Raw genomic sequence first — 8,933 nt, 5'->3', positions numbered from 1 at the left:
AAAAATGGAAAAGCATCATCGATAAGAATGGAGACTATTTCATTTAATAAATGTTTTGTTTTGATATATAAGTTGTCCTGGTTTTTTTTTAATCTAAAAAAAAAGCGACATTAATTTCTTGACGACCTAATATATTGTAAAATAATTATTGCCAATCACAAATTACCTAACTCCAATTTTTCCTGTTAATAGCGTTCTCTGATATATATATATATAAATTAAGCATGTACTTAGTAAGAAGTACAAATTGCATAAATATAGTTTTTTTTGTTGTTGTTAAGTTTGTTCTCTGGTGGAGCAAAAACGAATATAGCGTATTTTTCGATATATATATATATATAAAATACGGTATGTTAAAAGAAAATAGCCATGTGCTTTGTAGGAAGCACACTGCGCGATTAAAAAAATTAACAGATTTTACAATGGTTAGCGACTCTAGCGGTAAGTATGAAAACTAATATTTTTTATTTTGTAAAAATGCATTTCTTGATCCAGAATCAACCCAGCAATAAAAAAGCATACTCTACAACTATAGTTACCCCTGGTTACAGTAGTGTAAGTGGAAGAGAATATGAATACTCTGTAAATCAGTGTTTTTCGGGTATATAAAGGCGTTCAGGTAAGCGGCTTTTTCATGCATTCAGTGTAGACGTTTCGCAGCAAATAATGAATTCCAACTTTTGGAACGGCATTAACGGCAAAATGTGCCGTGATTTGGGAGGATGGACACTTAATTTTATTACATAATACTGTCATATGAAAGTTAACGTGTCTATTCAAGCATGTTGTTCTATTATTTGTTCAGTAAGCCACGAACCCACACAATGGGCTTTCAGCATCGTGTCCATCGGGGAGATGGAACCCAAAATTCTAGCGCTAACAGAGCTACCAAGAGGCAGTTTGTTCAAGCGAGAAATATATATTACTAGCTGTAAATATCTGTATATTTTGTATTTTCAGTTCATTAAATATAAACACTGTAGGTGTAATCAACTGTTGGTTATTTTTCCTCTCTCTAATATTCGTTTTGAATTTCGCGCAAAGCTACACGAGGGCTATCTGCGCTAGTGGTGAAAGAAGGCAGCTAGTCATCACCATCCACCGCCAACTCTTGGACTGCTCTTTCGCCAACAAATAGTGGGATTGACCGTCACATTATAACGCCCCCACGGCTGAAAGGGCGAGCATGTTTGATGGGACGGGGGATTCGAACCCGCGACCCTCAGATTGTGAGTCAAGCGCCCTAACCACCTAGTTATGCTAAGGAAATAAAGAATTATCCATTACTTTAACAAATAATCAAGTTTGACTTCTTGCTCTCAGTGGCTCAGCGGCAAGTCTGCAGGATAGAAACAGGTTTAGATATCAGTGGTGGGTGGGCACAGTATAGATAGCTCACGGTGTAGTTTTATGTTTACCAACAAACAAAAATTTGACTTGTTCTCTCGCATTTGTTTATTAAACTGTTGAAAAATCAAATTTCTGTTTGATAAATATCATAATTAAATATTCTTTTTTCCCTAAAGAGGAAACATTAATATTAAGTAGGGAATAGCGAAAGTGATTTTAAAGTGAATTATGGAAACATTAATATTAAATAGGAAATACCAAAAGCACTTTTAAAGTGAATTATTTAACCATTAATATTAAGTGGGAAATACCCAAACCAATTTAAAGTGAATTATGGAAACATTAATATTAAGTACGGAATATCCAGGTCACTTTTAAAGTGAATTATGTAAATACTAATATTAAGTAGGAAATACCCAAGGCACTTTTAAATTGAATTATGAAAACACTAATATTAAGTAGGAAATACCAAAAGCACTTTTAAAGTGAATTATGGACACAATAATATTAAGGCACTTTTAAAGTGAATTACGGAAACACTATCCAAAGCACTTTTAAAGTGAATTAGGAAACACTAATATTAAGTAGGAAATATCCAAAGCACTTTTAAAGTGAATTATGCTCTGCAGAAAAGTGGTTAAATTGCAGAATAATAACGATAAATTTCTTAATTCGTGGATTATTCTTCGCGAAGTAGTTAGGATTATCTTAAAATACCCACCAGGAAATAAGCTGGCTGAGACTGTTTGATATATAATGAAATTAACTGTAAAAGTAACAATGAGGAAGATATTGGATGTGAAATATTAAAACAAGTTTTGTTTTTTTCTCCTTTATAAGTCTGCTTCTAATTATAATTTTCTAATTATCCACACGGAGTTTATAAACAGAGTATTTTGTAATTGGAAGTCAAATTTGAATTTTGTTATCAAATTTTATAATGTGTCACGTAATAGCCCAATCACGTATATACACATTTCAATATTCCGTGTAAAATATTACGTTGGGTATGCGACTGATTTAATATATATATATATAAATCAATATATCTAATGCTATACAATACATTAATTGTTCATAGACGATTGAAATTAGCACTATAAAACAATAATGAACTTAATATAAACCAGAAACAATATAATAGAATTGAAGCTCAAAATTATGCCTCCGTTTTCGTTCCTTGTTGTCATCCTTAAGTCATAAAGAATAATGCCTGTGGCCATAGCAACCAAATGTGTTGGGGATATTCCATCTATCAAGCAAAATCCAAACGCTGATGTAAAACAAGCCAACAACAAAGGAGAATCAGTTAACAACTCATACTGCTTTTGCTGTCTGCAGGCAGCTGTGGGAAAGCAGTTACCTTTAATATTTATTAGTAACTTTAATGTCGAACTTAGCCAACAAGGACGACAACAGCGACTAGTAAATACCTTGTAGACAAGTTCGAGTCTGGCAACTGGTTTTACTTGATTCATTTTTTGAGACGACTTAATCCAGACACGGACAAGTACCAACAATAAACATGACATAAAACTATAAACATAATTCTTGAAGCTGCTCACACAAGTGACATATTAAAAAAAGATAAACAAAATTCTTTAAGTTGCTCACACAGGTGACACATTCAAAAAGATAAACATAATTCTTTAAGCTGCTCACACAAGTGACACATTAAAAAAGATAAACATAACTCTTTAAGCTGCTCACACAAGTGACACATTAAAAAGATAAACATAATTCTTTAAGCTGTTCACACAAGTGACACATTAAAAAACTATAAACATAATTCTTGAAGCTGCTCACACAAGTGACACATTAAAAAAGATAAACATAATTCTTTAAGCTGCTCACACAAGTGACACATTAAAAAAAGATAAACATAATTCTTGAAGCTTCTCACACAAGTGACACATTAAAAACGAGAAACATAATTTTTGAAGCTGCTCACACAAGTGACACATTAAAAAACGATAAACATAATTTTTGAAGCTGCTTACACAAGTGACACATTAAAAAACGATAAACATAATTCTTGAAGGCTGCGCACATAAATGACACATTAAAAACGATAAACATAATTCTTGAAGATGCTCACACAAGTGACACATAAAAAAACGATAAACATAATTCTTGAAACTGCTCACACAAGTGACACATTAAAAAAGAAAATCCTTCATCATCAGGGCGACAGAAAGCTGTTTGCTGACTCCCTCCTGAATAATTAGCTTTGTCTAGGTTTTACTTCATACATTCTCAGACCTCAGGTTTGGTCTAGCTTTGAACAGTACAACGCGCTAGACTTTGTTGTGCGTTTCTTTTTGTTTTCTTTTGTAATTTTAAAGATATATTTAGGTGTCTGTAATACATACGTAACAAGGACTTTAACTAACTTCGTGATGTATATAAATGTTAAAGACTTTTTTCTTTTTCTCCGGATGTTTGTTTGTAGTTAAGAGCAAAGCTACACAAAGGACTCTCGGTGATCTGCTTACCACGGGTATCGAAACTCGGTTTCTGGCGTTGTAAGTCCACAGACATATCGCCATGTCACTGGGGGATGCTTCACCAGAGGTGAAGTTGAAAAGAGAAACTGTGACGTAGAGGCCTAATGCATTGTTTGATTGGCCGTACCCACTGCTGTGGATTGTGGTTTCGCCTACTTAAAGCTCATCAGCACAACTTGGGTCAACAAACCAAGGAAATACCTTTAGGCCTCGTATAATGGTGAAGTGCATATAATATTTATGGGTTAAAAAGAAAAGAAATTTTTAACATACTTATACAGTCATTAAACAGTTGGTTCGCTGTATAATATCGAATAACGAATTCGACGAAATATCATGATATTATTCGCATACCTAAGTTAATTTACGGTGAAGTACAACGGACTCAAAATCCTATAGATAACTTATGATGATTTGCAGCGGTTTCGTAGTTTGAGTGCTAAGCTTTAGTTGTGACTGTCATAATTTTTATCAATCTTGTACGATAATTTTTATAGTGAGAACGTGAACACCTACGTGGAGGTGTACAGTTGTTATACGTGGAGGTGCACAGTTGTTATACGTGGAGGTGTACTGTTGTTATACGTGGAGGTGCACAGTTGTTATACGTGGAAGTGTACTGTTGTTATACGTGGAGGTGCACAGTTGTTATACGTGGAGGTGCACAGTTGTTATACGTGGAGGTGCACAGTTGTTATACGTGGAGGTGTACTGTTGTTATACGTGGAGGTGCACAGTTGTTATACGTGGAGGTGTCCAGTCGTTATACGTGGAGGTGTACTGTTGTTATACGTGGAGGTGCACAGTTGTTATACGTGGAGATGCACAGTTGTCAGGCTGTAGTAATGAAACTTGCCATATTCTAACTGGAACTGAAAAACAATTATACATTTTTAAAAACATACTATTAAAGTCAATGAAAAGCTTGTGTGCCTTAGTTGCTCTGTGTGTATTTTTGCTATTCTCGTACCAAGTTATGAAAACAAACCATTTCTACTAAGATCTTTACCATTAGAAGACAGCTTATATATTTAATATTTAGTATTTTTTATCATTCTGATTTAACCAGCAGCGGTTAATCCCCTTTATTTTTGGTAAACACTTTATCTCAACAGAAGATCAATCTTCTTTCAAAGTGTCGTATTATTAAAAAGGAAACGATTAGCTGACAACAAAATGTCAACTTTAGAATTTTAAATCGAAGCTATCTTTGTGTAACACAAAATTATTACACAGATCTTTCTGAACATTAATTTCATAAGATAACATAAAAAACGTTTTATATCTAAGGTTCAACGTAATTACACTGGTTTTTCTAAAAGTTAGTTTCGTATATTAGCAGTTAGATGACGTGCTTCGAATGAATGAAATTAGAATAACACCAGTTACAATAGTATTTGTCAAACGAATTTCAGAAAATCTAAATTGACTTTGATTCAATCTATTCTTCTTAAACAACGCAACCTAAAAACTTAAAAGTTAACAATAACTATAAAGTAGTCATATTTACATAACGAATGGTTTAATTATTGAATAAAGCGAGGAACGGTATTTTTAACTTAATCTTAAATTATTAGTTTTACTACACTAAACAAAACCATTAAAAGATTAGTGGAAGCCGAAAGGTTGCAGGTATGACTAGGTAAAACCATTGTTATAAAATAATATCAGTTACTCCCTTAGGACAATGGTACGTATGTCAGTGACGTACTCTGAAGTGCACAAGACTGGTCAATCAACCTTTGTTCATCCCCAGAAATGATAACACTGGTCCCCACTATGCTACACCAGTTTTTTGAAGAAGAAAAAATGATTTAAGTAAGTGACTTGAATACTCTCGGAATCAACGTCTAGCTATTCAGCGTTTGATTATTTGTTGTAACACAAAGCTACACAATGAGCACTGCTCACCATGGGTTTCGAAACTAGACATTTGGCGTTGGCTTTGAGTCACCAGTGGCTTCTTCAGATAACATTGTCGCATCCCCTCAAATGACTCCAGACATTAACAGGTGCTCTTGAAAAAGCTTTTTCAGAGGAGTGGTCGAAGACATTTAATGACCTCATCAACACTGATTTTAAGCGTATCACATCGGCGCCAAGCTGCTCTTGCTGTTCATGAAGACCAAACGCCATGATGAACTGAAATGTCATGAATAGGTGTAAAGCTATCTCTGCAAGTGTTAGTTTATGGGCGTAGGATGAATAACTAATCATTTACGATTTAGATCAGGTAAAGGATCACCAGAAATAATCTGAGGAAGCGACTGATATTTACACTATAACAGAGGTTTTCTCTTACCACACTTAATTAATCCCGCAATACTACAGAACTTAATTGCTTGCGTGATTTGCTTTTACTAGCTTTACTAATTTCTAGCGAGATAATGCTAAAACGACGTGACCTGCTGTTTCATTTAATTACCAACTTAGAGGTGAAAATTATTCGATGTATAAACGATTTATTATTCAAACATATAATTGTGCTTATATCTGGCATACACGATAAACCACAATAAAAAATTGACTTAGAAGACAATTTCAATGGTATTTATGGTCCTGCCATCTGTTGTAGGTAAATAAAATTAAACAAATAAAATTAATGTTTACTGCTATGTAACGAAAATACGCAAGGTTCTGATATACACACTACTAAATGTTGTGAGTCAAACTTGATTTTTTATTATAATTGAAAAATAAACTTTTAAGATATATGATTTTTTTAAAACAATATTTGAAAAATAACATTCATAATATTATATATATATATATATTTTCTAAATTTATTCTAAAAATAAAAACGAAAAAGCCATTCATAACCTTTGTCAAAGATGAAGCATATACAGCATAAAAATAGACACATCATTTAATAAAAAAAGCTGATTTATATACAACAAATGGTTAATTATTTCAGTTTTACTGATTTGATTATAATTCATAAAATTTTTACAATAAACTTCTGTATTTATGCATGTCAAGTGAACGAAAGAGACTTTTATAATGAAACGTTGTTCGTTTTATACTTTGTGATTAAAGGCTTATGAGCTTAGTGTATTTTTTACGCAGTGTCATTTCTTGATGAGAGCAAGAAAGTTTGTTCATGTGTGATAGTGGCTCCATCTAGTACGTACAATGTTAATGAGTTCTTAGCTTCATACTGTATAATATAATATAAAACGAAAAAATAAATTATAATTTAGATGCTTCATGTTCAAAGTAATTTATTCATTTATTGAATGTTATGAACCAAAGTACAATTAATTTTCTTTATTAATTTCATGAGATAGAAGATTTACAATATCATATACAATATTTCCATCTAGTTCAAGTATTTGGTTGGGAGGTTACAGAGTAATACACAGAAAAGAATAGTGATTGCATCTTTAATGGACTGACGTAGTACAATACGAATGCGATCACAAGGCATTCCAAAACAATCAGAACAATTTGTTACGAGCTTTTATATGATTACATAACAACAGTCAACGAGAATGGCTTATGATGTTTTTTTCACACTGACAATGTAAATACAGATGACGCTGCTTGTTCAAAATAAAAGAAAAAAAGGAGTGACTGCGTGGGTTGAAGCATCTATCACAGTTTTAACATCTTCGGATATGGACGCAGGCACTTTGAGGTGCTCATCGGACCAACCGATTTTCACAGATTTTCCATGTTTATAGAAACACTTCTTTAAGACACAAGCACCAGTTTTAGGTTCATAACTTGTAGCAAAATCACATTTGTCAGTAGAAACCAGGACTGATTACCTAGAAAACAACATGATATTTTTTAAAACTTTACAGTTTATCAGAAATGCTAAATTTAATTAACATATTAAATTTTCATGTTCCATTTAATATCAAGTAATGAAATCGTTTCAAACTGAACCAAATAAAACAATTTTTAAGTGTCTTCATCAACAACGGTGAAAAGGACATCCTTCACTCTTTTTCAGTTATCAAAAGTTTCACTATTTTTGTTACATTACCCTTTTTTTAGTTATAAGTTAACACTATAGTCTTAAAATTAGAAGAAGAAAAACTTTTAAAGGACAGTATGTAAAAATGAAAAAACAAAGGTCTTACCTGTAATTTTGTAAAAACGATTTATGTTTAGTTGTTACCATAGAGATAACAATTTTATCTCTATGGTAACAACTAAACGTTCAAATCCATCTCATGACTTGACAGCACATAGGGGCATTGCTAAACTTCAGTTTCAATGGAACAAGCGGATGAGAATGTTATTTGACGTTAAGAGCTATCTGTGCTTTGCCCACCACGGGTATTGAAACTCGGTTTCTATCGTTATAAGTCTGCAAACATACCGCTCTGCCACTGGGGGGCGGATGAAAATGGTGACGAGTGACGAGTAAGCCTCGAACTCGCAACCATTCGATTACGAGTCCATTATGTTACGCTACCCCAATTAAATATTAACCTCTTTCAAAACGGTATACTTCAAGTATAGTTTTTATACAGAATTCATTAGTTCACAACATTATGCTCTTAACAATTTCACGCAGAAACAACACATTTAATATAATAAAATTAAAACAAAAATATGATTTTTGCATAACAAAAGTGCACAAAATCCATATTAATACAAGTACTTACTGTACGTTTTGCCAGCAGAATCACGTACCCTTCTTATTGTAGAGGGACCTGGAAAATAAAACGTTATTTCAGAACGAAATATTTTCTCACAGTCGCGTTCGGTAATATGATATATTCCAATCAAGCAGACTGAAGATGATCGCTCGCCAGGTGGCTGCAGTACTTGTGCACATATTAAAAATTGAATTTGTACATAATAAAGCGAAATGTTTAATACAGCTGGAAGTATACGGAAAGGGTAAAGCCAGCTGAAGCCATGTTTGCGGGGTCCAGGTGAATACCTCTGACCATATTTGTTTAAAATAGCAACTGAGCCTTGTCTGGAACATGCAACGTGGCCATATTTCTTATCTGGTTTGAAGAAGTTGCACAGTTTGTTTGTTTTTAAATTTTGCGCAAAGCTACACTAGGGTTATCTGCGCTAGCCGTCCCTAATTTAGCAGTGTAAGACTAGAGG

The 8,933-nt window shown here is 33.3% G+C and overlaps 1 long non-coding RNA gene across 1 annotated transcript; it reads right to left on the bottom strand.

The window, feature by feature from the left end:
- Positions 1-7,109: 7,109 nt before the first annotated feature.
- On the bottom strand, positions 7,110-8,524 carry LOC111087370. Its single transcript, XR_002612062.1, has 2 exons — positions 8,477-8,524; positions 7,110-7,627 (listed from the first exon to the last, which is right to left on the bottom strand). It is a non-coding gene; the product is annotated as an uncharacterized LOC111087370 (long non-coding RNA).
- Positions 8,525-8,933: the final 409 nt, after the last annotated feature.

The sequence above is a fragment of the Limulus polyphemus genome, unplaced genomic scaffold (genome assembly GCF_000517525.1).
Source record: "Limulus polyphemus unplaced genomic scaffold, Limulus_polyphemus-2.1.2 Scaffold2068, whole genome shotgun sequence".
NCBI lineage: Eukaryota > Metazoa > Arthropoda > Merostomata > Xiphosura > Limulidae > Limulus > Limulus polyphemus.
Note: the sequence above shows the minus strand (reverse complement) of the source record. Positions and strands in the feature narration are given on the sequence as shown.